We start from the raw sequence: 13,391 nt of genomic DNA, 5'->3' as shown, positions 1-13,391 counted from the left end.
TATTTCCCAGACAGGCAGCTAAATTCACAATATGAGAATCACTCCTTTTCTTACAACTCTTATCTCTTAATTCCTTGTACCTGGATTGACCTTTCCATTGTTCTCCTCTCTAAACTCTACCTCTGGGTCAAGGACCAGATTTTGTCTTTCTCTAAAGTTTTTCCTAGTGATTCAGGCTAAGAAAATGTTTTTTTCTGAAATGCTACATTATTACAACATGAATTAATTAAACAAAATGAACTACTTGTTTTTAAAATGTTTTGGATATTTCAAGTGTATATAATGTCTCAAGTGTATATACTGTTTCCAATGAAAAGAATAGCAAAAAGAAACTATTATGTGTGTTTCTTTCTGTACTGCTAGTGAAAATGTGATAAATATATAAATTACACCCTTTAGAAACAAACACCAAAGAAAAGATAAACTGCAAGAAGTTTCAAAAATACATTTTAGTTAGAGTTGACAAGAAAATTTCTTATTTGTAATATTTAAAACAAAGAATCTCAAATACCTAATTCAAAATGCACACTTTACCAGCAGATTTGTTTCTGGAGAATGGGATGGTATGAGGATAAACATAAAACAGGATAACGTGAAGCCTGAGACACATGCCTACAAATAAAATTACCACTACTAATCTTTCAGTCTCTACATTTTCTTCCTCAACAGCTCCTACAAATTGAGTTTGTTCCCTTCTGACCTTGCCTTAACCCAATTATCTATACTAATTAAAATTTTATTAGAATTTTGCAAACACTTGGTGCCTAGGATATAAATATTTCTGAATTCTCAAATCAATATTTAGATCCTACCTGCAGTTTCAAATGTATTTAAAACAACTCATCATATATCTGATTTACCTGTTGTGGAAGTAATGTCTGCTTGTTTGACACTTTGGATTTTGAACAGCTGGCACTTTTCAAAGAAGAATCACTGACATCACAACATTTAGTCCAAGGTCTTGATGAGACCCTATCTGTTGTCAGGTCAACTGCAAAGAAAATAAAATTTTAATTATAAACTTTATTATAGCTCCAAGCAGTCTCAGAGTAACCTTCAAGAAAAACTATTTTAAGTGTAAAAAATTTCAAGAAAGAAAGAAAAGAATGATATAGCAAATACAGTAAAATGTTAACATTTAGAAAATTTGGGTTAAAACTATACAGGAATCCTTTATGCAACTTTTCTCTAACTATAAAATTATTTCAAATCTAGTTATTTTAAAATGCATGAGAACACTACTTATTAACTGCCTAGGATATGAAATGGAATATCACTTCAGAAGCTTACCACATTCCCTTCTCTGTAACCAAACTAACAAGTCCAAATACAATGTTCATTATTGCCTTATTTTTCTTTTTAATTTCTATCACTTATATCTAAAAAGTCTTTATTTATGAGGCCAAAATAAAAAAAAACTCTGCAGTAAATATTATAAAATGCTTAAGAAACTGAAGACACTAGAAGATAAAGATGAAAAGACATCCCATGTTCATATACTATGAGAATTAACATTATTAAAATGAACAAATTATCAAAAGGTAATCTACAAATTCAATGCAATTCCCATGAAAATACCAATGACATTCTTTACAGAACTAAAAAAAAATCCTAAAATTCAGATGAAAGCATAAAAGACCCAAAGTTGCCAAAGCAATCCTGAGGAAAAATTAAAGAGCAAAACTACAGGCATCATGATTCCTGATTTCAAATATGCTAGAGTGTATTTTGATGGTAACAAAAATGTGGTTTTGACATAAAAATAAATACAAAAACCAATGGAATTAGAGGACTCAGAAATAAACCCACATCTCTATAGCTATCTGATTCTCAACAAAGTACCCAAAAACACATCAAAAAGAAGATAGCCTCTTCAATATATGGTACTGGGAAAATAGGATATTCAAATGTAGACAATTGAAACTAGACCCCTATGTCTCACCCTGTACATAAAACAACTCAATATAGATCAGGAAATGGTAGCAAAAATTGACAAATGGGATTACATCAAATTTTAAACTTCCACACAACAAAAGAAAGAGAGTAAAGAGAGATCCTACAGAATGGCAGAAAGCATTTGCCAACTATTCATCTGACATAAGATTAACATCCAGAATTATATACTCAAAAAAGTTATCAGCAGTCATGAATCTAGCTACAGGGTGAGTCAGGCCACCTGCACCACCAAGCTGGCCAGTGGGCACCCAACCCACCTACATTGTGGAGCTAGCCGGCATACAGCCAACCTGCCCAACCACCAGGCCAAAGTTGGGAGCCATCACTGAGCAACCCCTCCGGACGACCCCTGCACCGTTGCTGGGTGCCATCAATGAGCAACCCTACCTGACCACTGCACCGAGATTGGGTGCCATCACTGGTTGGTCACAGTAGCAGAGTGAGCTGGCACCTTCTTTATAGGCTGGTGCAGGCATTTGGAATTATTTTGGAGGGTGTGGCCATCATCATTGGAAGGGCAGCTCCCTTCCTGAGACACCTACAGGATACTAGAGGACCTTTGACAGGACACAGGAGTCAAAAAGAGGAGCTATTGAGACTCTTGGGATCAACTCAGAGCCACCGGGTGAGTCTCTAACACTGGCAGGCTCCCTGGATAGGGCAGTAGTCCTGGAGTGCAGGAAGATTTGTGGGATAGAGTGGCCCAGTGAGAATTCCCCACTGGAGCTGTGAACCCAGTCTTTGCAGAGGAGGGCTGCACAGCAAGAGGCTTCAATGCAGAATGAGGGTCTGAGGACCAGGTGGTGGCTCTGGTCACCAGGGAACATAGCAGAGGAGGACCACTCAGTGAAGGAGTCTCTCATAGGGCCAGGCTCCCCAGCCCAGGCAGTAGGTCAGGACCCCTGGGAATGTCAAAGAGGAGGGCTGCCCAATCCAGGTGGTAGTTCTGGACAGAAGAAAACTTCTCAGAGGAGAGCTGTCCAGCAAAACTTCTGCATTGGTGAGTCTTCCCCACTGGGCAATGCTTTCCCACCAGGGTGGTAGAACCAGAAACACAGGCTCAAATCAGATGTGCCCCAGTCTTGCAGTCTAGTCCACCTGTCCCTGACCATCACTCAGCAAGTGGAGGCAACTCTGCCCACTAACATGGAATATACCCCAACTGAAGGCCACTATCCCTAGAGGGGCAGCTTCCTGTGGAGCACTGCATTATCAAGGTCCTCCAAGACTTCAGGCTACTGAAGGCTAAGAGGTCAGTTATTGGAAATCTATAGAGACAATATTAGTCAATAGAGGAAATCTGCAATATCTCAGAGTTCCACTACTAGAGGAGTAGATACCTGAGCCATATGAGAAAACAAGGGAAAGAAATGTCCCAAACAATCATAGATGGTACAGCAATAAAATCCAAGGACAGCATGGCAGAAGAAATGTCAGAAAGGGAGTTCAGAATGTACATAATTAAAATGATCAGAGAAGCAAACAATGAGATGAAAGAGCAAATGCAGGTTTTGAATAATTACACCAGACAACAGTTAAAAGAACAAATGCAAGAAACAAAAGATCATTTCAAAAAAGAGTTAGAGGTACTGAAAAAACACCAGACAGAAATCCTCGAAATGAAGGAAACAATAAACCAAATTAAGAACTCCATAGATGTTGGGGACTATGCCATGTGAACTGCACCGGGATGGCACCTGGCAGCCAGTCATAGGTTGCTTTGATCACATTAGCTGTGAGGAGGTTGATTAACATAAGCACACCCAGGTGATTTATCATTGGCCATATCCAATTAAGTCCACACACACAACACGTGCACAGGTGTTCCTGAGTGCCCCTGATTGTGCCTGCTCCTTTTGACTTTTACCATGATTGAACAGCTAGCTTCTCACCCAATCTTCACAAAAATTGGCATCAGTCCTACCCTTCACCTCCTGGAGGGGATATAAGCCGGCTCTCCTCAAGCGCAGAGGTTGGAGGTTCCAAGTTCCAGGTTCGGGGTTCCTGGGTTTCCTGAATCTACACTAAACTGCTCTGAATTCAAGAGCCTCACTACTTGTTTGTCTCCCACACCAAATTGACTCTGCTGGACGGCATCAAATGGTGGCTTCTACAGGGAACTCAGCATTTGTATGGGAAACTACAGGGAACCCTGCATGTGGGAAACTCTCCATACAGGGACTTCTGTGTTTGTCTCCTCTCCTGAGAACTCAAATGGTAAGTAGCAAAGTAAGCTGCAGCCCCTGTTTCTAAGGCAGTTACATGCTCAAGATAGCTGGTCAGGTAGTGAAATGCAAAAGTGTGTGTATTTTGTGTTGCTTGTGTGTTTGTCAAATTCAAGAGTCTTGCTCTAAGTAGTGAGTTAACCTGAGGCCCTGTCTCTCTGAGGCAGTTAGGTGCTCAGGAATGCTGGCCAGGGAAAGCTGAGCCCCTGTCCTTAGGGCAGTTAGGTGCTCAGGTAAGCTAAGACCCTGTCTCTAGGGCAGTTAGGTACTCAGGTAAGCTGAGGCCCTGTTTCTCTCTAAAGCAGTTAGGCACTCAGGATAGCTGGCCAGGTGATGAAATCAAAGAGGATGATAAAGGAGCCCCAGAGTGTGTGTATTTAGTGTTGTTTGTGTGTTTGTACTACTGTTAGTGTGGTCTTTGTCCTGTATCAAACTTATTTAGTAGTAAAAGATGGGTTCAGAAATATTGTTGCTGCCCATGGCAATTTGTCACCGCCTGCAGCAACACTTTGCGTGGGTATAGAGGATAGAGGAACTGAGGTTTGCTTGCTTTAAGAGGAGAGAGAGAGAGGCTTTGCATAAGAGAGAAAGACTTTGCTTAAGAGAGAGAGAGACTACACTTTCAGAAATCCATGTCTTCTCAGTTTTGCTGCTGCTTCTTAAAGGTGCATCCTGCATCCTGTGAACTAAGGGTCCGTCTACCTAAGGTCCTTTAGGGATGTGTCATGCATACTGCAATCTGTGATCTGCAACCTAAAGATGTGTTCTCAGTTCTCCACTCTATCTTCTGCCGCTGCCCCTACTCGCTGTTTCTATCTGCTTGCTGCTGCTGCTTCTTCTTTTCTGCTAATGGCTTCTCTGTTTCTTTCTGCTAGCTGCTCCTCTTACTGTTGCTCCTTACTCCTTGTCACTTTTCTCTGCATGTTGCTGCTCCTTACTCCTTATCACTTTTCTCTGTCTGCTGCTGTTCCTTCACTACTACCTACTGTCCGCTTATATTCCCTCCAAGAGGCGGAGGGTGGAGCCACACCATTTGAGATCAGTTGAGGAGCCAGCTGCCCAATCATGAGCAGGCACAAGCAGGAGCACTTGAGAACACTTGTGCATGCGTACCTTCAATGTGATCAAAACAGCTTCTGGCTAGCTGCCAGGCGCCATCTTCGGCGAGTTCCCATGGCATAGCCCCCAACAAAATATCATGAAATCAGTCTGAAGAGATGATTCAAAAAGGAGGCATAAAAATATATTACAAGAAGGAGGTTCTGAGGAGGAAGGAGATACTGGGGAGGAACTAGAAAACAGGTGAGTTAACACTGGAGAGTTGCTAAAGGGCAGGAAAGACCATGAGATAATTACCCCCTCAGATCCCCCGTATTATAAAAGGTGGGAGGACCCTACATTTTGGGGGCACTCTTCTCGGCCTTATTGTGGTGGAGTCCCAAGTGATACCAGGGATTGCTGGGACCCTATGGAAGGCCCATTAAGACTGTCCTACCCAGTCTTGGCAGATGGTCAGGGGCAGCGATTTCATCAGGCCCTAGAATTTAAAACAGTAAAAAATCTTAAAGAGGCAGTCACTACTTTTGGGCCCCAAGCTCCGTTTACCATGAGTATGGTGGAATCCATCGCAACACTTAATCTGACTCCTAGTGATTGGGCAAGTATGTGTCAAGCAGTTTTGCATGGTGGACAATATTTAATGTGGAAAGTAACCAATCAAGAGCTCTGTGCAAAGATGGCTCATAGAAACACAGCTGTAGGTTTCCATCAATGAAACCTAGATATGTTGCTGGGACAAGGACTATACAAACAACAGCTGAACAACAGCAACAAATTACAAATGATACAGTGTTTTATCTTCAGATAGCTACCACCACTGTTAGAGCATGGAAAACATTACAATGTTGTGGGTACTTGCAAGGGCAATTATCCAAAGTTATACAGGGCTCAAATGAACCATATGCAGACTTTGTAGACCATCTGTTACAAACAGCAGAGTGTTTGGGGATTCAGAACAAGCAATGCCTTTAATAAAACAGCATATGAACAAGCCAATAAATGGTGCAGGGAAGCAATTAGTCCATGGAAAAATAAGGATCTCAATACCTATTTAAAAATATGCAGAGATATTAATGAGTCAGCTATACAGGGTCAAATACTAGCAGCTGCTGTCACTCAAGGAGTAGCTCAAGCTATGGGGGCCAAACCCAAAAGCTGTTTTTTATGTGGACAGCCAGGACATTTTAAAAGGGACTGTCCAAACCCAAGTTATAGTACGTACAAAAAAATGCCTGGAATGTGTCCAAAATGTAAAAAAGGAAAACATTGAGTAAGTGAGTGTAAATTTGTAGTTGACATAAAGGAAAACCACTCACAAAAAACGAGATGAGGGGCCCTTGGGCTCGGGCTCCACAAATATTTGGAGGCCTGAAGGAAGGACAGTTAGTGGCGGATCCCATCAAAGTGATCCCTCGAAGTCATTATCCACTAATTCCCTCATCAGACACACAACAGGAAGCACAGGATTGGACCTCTGTGCTGCTGCCAGAGTAGTACTAACTCCAGAAATGGGGGTTCAATTAATACCTAAGGGTATCTATGGACATCTTAAATTGGGAACAGTAGGTTTACTATTAGGGCGCAGTTCTGCTGCCCTAAGAGGACTTCATATAACATCGGGAGTAATTGATTCAGATTATGAGGGAGAGATAAAAATAGTAATCAGTTCCCCAAAAGGTATTTCTGTTATAAATCAGGGGGATAAAATAGCACAAATACTGGTGATACCCAGTGAACATGACAAATATTTAGCAAAAAGGAATAAAAGAAATAATTTGGGGTTTGGATCCACAGGGGAACCTATGACCATGCTTGCCTTAGATCTAAACACTCACCCCATGTATACTATAAGATTAAATGACAAGGGATTTAGTGAGTTATGAGACACTGGAGCTGATCTTAGTATCATAACATTGACCCAATGGCCAAAAGATTGGCCTCTTCAAAAGGCTGACCAGACCTTACGAGGTTTGGGGGTTGCCTCAAATCCACCCCAGAGGGCACAGTTATTGAAATGGACAGATATAGAAGGAAATTACAGTACTTTCCAATCCTATGTTTTAAGAGATTTACCCATTAATTTATGGAGGAGAGACATATTAAAACAATTACAGATCAAGTTGACTAATGAACATATGCATATTAACCTGATAGCTTGTAATGTCATGGTGAACCAGGGATTCATACCTGGAAAAGAACTGGGAGCACCTTCACAGGGAATAACTGAACCCATCCAAGCTATGAGGAGAAGTAATAAAGAGGGACTGGGTTTTCAGAGGGGGCCACTGAGTCAAAAAAATTTACATGGAAATCACAAAAGGCTGTTTGGATACCTCAGTGGCCCCTCAATGCTCAAAAGTTACAAGCAGTCAGAGAGTTAGTAAGACAAAAACTGGTCTTAGGCCATCTACAACCTTCTACATCTCCTTTCAATAAACCTATCTTTATAATTAAAAAGAAATCAGGAAAGTTGTGACTCCTCCAAGATCTTAGAGCAATTAATAATCAATTGGTAATGATGGGAGCAGCTCAATTCAGACTCCCTCAATTGTCTGCTATTCCAAAGGATTGGAGAATTATAGTTTTAGACATAAAAGATTGCTTCTTTTCCATACAACTTTATAAGGAAGATACCTGTAGATTTGCTTTTAATGTACCAGCTACTAACCATGAAGGAACTTATCAAAGATATGAATGGACAGTATTGCCACAAGGCATGGCCAACAGCCCCACTTTGTGTCAGGTCTATGTAGACAAAGCTTCACAGCCTATTAGAAAATCTGATAAAGACCTAAAGATCTATCATTATATGGATGATGTCTTATCAACTCATCCTGATCAAGACAAACTATTCAGAGTATATGATGGACTGGTCAAAAATCTTCTTTGATTCAGATTAGAGATAGCAGAGGATAAATTACAGAGTTCTTGCCCCATTACCTACATTGGTGCCATTATTGGCAAAACCTTAATACGACCCCAAAAGGTTACCTTTAGGATGGATAGATTAAAAACATTAAATGATTTCCAGAAACTTTTGGGAGATATAAACTGTGTAAGACCATATTTAAAATTAACAACTGAAGACCTTGGACCATTATTTGATATTCTTAAGGGAAGTGGTGATCCCGCCTCGCTCCGGGAAATTACCACAGAAGCTAGAAAAGCATTGTGTAAGGTAGAAGATGCATACTAAGGCACATTTAGATCAGGTAGATATAGCTAAGCCTATATTACTGATAATCATAGCCACCATAGGAAGTCCTACAGGAGTGTTCTGGTAACAAGGACCTACTTACTGGATCACTATAGCCAAAAGATAACTCTAGCGAGTTATCCAGAATTAGTGGGAAAGTTAATAAAAAGGGCAATAAATAATGTTATAGGAATTTTGGGTATTATTCCAAAAAAATTATCACTCCTTATAAAACAGAAACTATAATTAAACTTGCACAAGAATCAGAAATATGGGCTACTATTAAATGTAATTATAATCCAAATTTTAATAACCACTACCCTGGGTACCCAATGATCCAAATGTTCATCAGACACCCATTCATATTTCCTAAGGTCACCAGAAATGATCCCATACCAAATGTTATAACTTGCTTTTCTGATGGGTCCAGTAATGGAACAGCTGCTATAGTCATGTCAACACAGACATTTACATTTCTTTATCCTTCACAATCTGCCCAAAAGATATAGCTTCTAGCCATTTGTCAAATTTTCCAAATGTTCCCAAATCAGCCATTTAATCTATTCTCTGACAGCAAATATATAGTCAACGCTCTAAATATCATAGAAATTGTACCAAAAATATCCTCAGCATCTACCATTCATTCCTCATTATCTACAATTCAAAAGTTAATTTGGGACTGTAAGGAAACATTTTTTTGTTGGACATATTAGGGCTCATACTGGGTTACCAGGATCTCTCAGAATGGGTAACGCTTTTGCAGACTTAGCCACTAGAGACGTACATATTTTTTCCACATTCTTGGAAGCAGAAAGTTTTCATAAAAACTTCCATGTTAACAGTAAAACTCTTCAATGACATTTTAGATTGACTAAGGGACAAGCTAGAACTATTGTCAAAAATTGTCAACATTGTGTCACTTATCTCCCAGTACCTCAAAATGGTGTTAACCCTAGAGGATTATAAGCCAACCATATATGGCAAATGGATGTTACTCATATCCCAGAATTTGGAAAGATTAGATACATGCATGTGTCCATACATACTTATTCAGGATTTATTATGGCCTCCTTACAGTCAGGTAAAAAAACAAAAGATTTTATAAATCACTGCCTATATACCTATTCTATTTTGGACATTCCAAAAACAATAAAAACAGACAATGGTCCAGGCTATACATCCTTAACCTTTAAACAGTTTTGTTTTACATTTAGTATATATCATGTCACAGGTATTCCTTATAACCCCCAGGGACAAGGAATTATAGAAAGAGCTAATCTAACCATTAAGACCTTATTAATAAAACAAAAAGGGGGAATAGGGGAGTCATATCCACTCAAGAACAGATTATCCATAGCCCTTTTTACCTTAAATTTTTTGAATTTGGATAAATCAGGAAAATCAGCAGTGATTGACATGCTGCAGTTGACACTGACATAATAACACAAGCTTTATGGAAAGATGTTGTAAAAGGAGAATGGAAAGGACCTTCCCCAGTCTTGATTTGGGGAAGAGGGCATGTGTATGTATTTCCATAGGAAGAAAAGATGCCAATTTGTTATTCCAGAAAGGCTAGTCCGAGCAGGTAAGATGGTTCATCAAGATGCAGCTAAGCCCTCTGGATTTTCTGCTGCTACTGATGATGGTGGTGAGTCTCTTCCAAGGTGAATAGTTCTGAACAATAGTCAGGGTATTGCCTTGACTGGTTCCAGTCTCTCAAGGTGGTGCAGTCTTTCCTCAGTTCTTTTCCACTAATGAATCTACTGGGGAATCTACCCTTAGGTATGCACCACCATTGGACTCCAATACCCTGAATTTATCACTAGAGAATGCAATATGCCTTGCCTTTGGCAGTGGCACACCTTGTGTACAGTTGATCAATCATACTTTGTCAGATATTATCTTAAATAAAGAAAACAACTCCAATACAAATGTCACCAGTCAGCCAGAGGTTGCTTTGATCACATTGGTGGAGAGGAGATTGATTAACAAGCACACCAGGGGATTTATCATTGGCTGTATTCAATTAAGTCCTCACACACAACATGTACACAGGTGTTCCCAAGTGCTCCTGCTCGGGCCTGCTTGTTTTGACCTTGACAATGATTGGACAGCTAGCTCCTTGCCTAATCTTTGCTTAATTGGCCTCATCCCTACCCTTCGCCTCCTGGAGGGGATATAAGATGGCTCTCCTTGAGCATGGGTGTTGGAGGTTCCAGGTTCCAGGTTCGGGGTTCCTGAGTTTCCTGAATCTACACTAAACTGCTCCGAATTCAAGAGTCTCGCTACTCGTTTGTCTCCCATGCCAAATTGACTCTGCAGGACAGCATCACATAGGAAGCATAACCAATAGGATAGAACACCTGGAAGACAGAACCTCAGACATTGAAGACAAAATATTTAACCTTGAAAACAAAGTTGACCAAACAGACATGATAAGAAATCATGAACAGAATCAAAAAGAATTATGGAATCTAATGAAAAGACCAAATTTAAGAATTATTGGGATAGAGAAAGGCACAGAGAAACAAACCAAAGTAATGAAAAATCTATTCATTAAATAATATCGGAAAATTTTCCAAATATGAAGAACAAAATGGAAAATCAAATATAAGAGGTTTATAGGAGTCTAAGTATACATAATTACAATAGACACAAACAAGGCACATTATAATGAAAATACGTAACATACAAAATAAAGACAGAATTTTAAAGGCTGTGAAAGAAAAAAATCAAATTACATTCAGGGGGAAACCAATACAATTATCAGCAGATTTTTCAACCCAGACCCTAAAAGCTAGAAGGGCCTGGAACAACATTTTTCAAGCTCAGAAAGAAATGAATGCCAACCAAAAACCTTATACACAGCAATACTTACCTTCAGGTTTGATGATGAAATAAAATCCTTCCATGATAAACAAAAACTAAAAGAATTTACAAAAAGAAAGTCAGTGTTTGAGTCCTTGATAAACAAAAACTAAAAGAATTTACAAAAAGAAAGTCAGTGCTTGAGAACATTCTCAGCAAAATATTCCATGAGGAAGAGAGAAAAGCAATGATGTAAATCAGTAAAGGGAGGAACTAACCTAAAGAAATACCAAAAAAATGAGAAAACAAGTCATGTCAAAAAACATAAATGAGCCAAATGACTTGGAATACAAATCATATCTCAATAATAACTGTGAATGTTAATGGCCTAAACTCATCAATCAAAAGACATAGAGTGGCAGATTGGATTAAAAAGAAAAATCCAACAATTTGCTGCCTGCAAGAGATTCTACTAATAGAAAGAGATACCCTCAGACTAAATGTGAAAGAATGGGAAAAAACATACCATGCTCATGGATTCAGCAAAAAAGCTGGAGTATTGATCCTCATATCAGATAATGTGGACTTCAAGCCAAAGTTAGTCAGAAGGGATAAAGAAGGACATTTCATACTGCTTAAGGGAAGCAAAAATCAGCAAGACATAACAATCATATATATCTATGTCCCAATCAGTGGCTCATCCATACATGTCAACAAATCCTTCTCAACACCAAAAATCAAATAGACCACAACACAATAATACTAGGTTATTTTAACACACCTCTCTCACCACTGAACAGATCCTCCAAACAAAAATTGATCAAAGAAACCGTATTTCTCAACACAATCAATAATTTAGATTTAACGGACATATAGAATATACCATCCAAGAAAAAGAGAATACACTTACTTCTCAGCAGTACATGGATCCTTCTGTAAAATAGACCATATTTTATGCCACAAAGCTAATGTTAGCAAATACAGGAAGATAGAGATACTATCTACTATTTTGTCAGATCATAACGGATTGAAATTAGAAATAAATGACACAGTAAAAAACAGAAACTACTCCAACAACTGGAGACTACATAATATGCTATTGCATAATGAATGGATAATAGAACACATCAGGAGGGAAATTTAAAAATTCATAGAGGTAAATGAGAACAAAGATACATCATATCAAAATGTCAGGGACACTATGAAAGCAGAACTTAGAGGAAGATTTATTTCATGGAGTGCATTCAATAAAAGAAGAAAAGTTCAACACATAAATGAGCTAACACTACAGCTCAAAGCCCTAGAAAAAGAAAAAAAGAACAACACCAAAGGTAGTAGAAGACAGGAAATAGTTAAAATCACAGAATGAATCAATGAAATTGAAACAAAAGAAACAATACAAAAAATTGACAAAATAAATAGTTGGTTCTTTGAAAAAAATAAACAAAATTGATAAATCCTTAGCCACACTAAAAAAGAGAAGGAGAGAATAAACTCAAATTACTAAAATTCGGAATGATCAAGGAGATATCACAAGACACAAGTGAAATAGAAAACATAATTAGAAGTTATTTTGAAAATCTATACTCCAACAAAATAGAAAATCTCAAAGACATCAACAGGTATCTAGAGACATATGAATTACCTAAACTGCACAAGGAGACATACACAATTTAAATAGATCAATTTCTAGTAATGTAATAGAAGAAGTCTTCAAAAGCCTACCACCAAAGAAAAGTCCAGGACCAGATGGGTTCTACAAAACCTTTAAAGAAGAGGTCATTCCAATACTTCACAATTATTTCATGAAATAGAAGAAGAGGGAACCCTCCCAAACTCATTCTATGAAGCCAATATCACCCTAAAACCTAAACCAGACAGAGACACATTGAGGAAAGAAAATTCTAGACCAATATCATTAATAAACATTGATGCAAAAATTCTCAACAAAATCTTAGCAAATTGCATACAAAAATATATTAAAAAAGATAGTGCAACACCATCAAGAGGGTTTTAACCCAGGATTGCAAGGTCAGTTCAACATTCAGAAATCAGTAAATGTAATTCATCATATCAACACACTTAAAGTCAAGAAGCACATGATTATTGTGGTAGAGGCAGAAAAAGCATTTGATAAAATACAGCAT

This window comes from Sciurus carolinensis, unplaced genomic scaffold (assembly GCF_902686445.1).
Source record: "Sciurus carolinensis unplaced genomic scaffold, mSciCar1.2, whole genome shotgun sequence".
NCBI lineage: Eukaryota > Metazoa > Chordata > Mammalia > Rodentia > Sciuridae > Sciurus > Sciurus carolinensis.
This window is presented reverse-complemented; position numbering follows the sequence as displayed.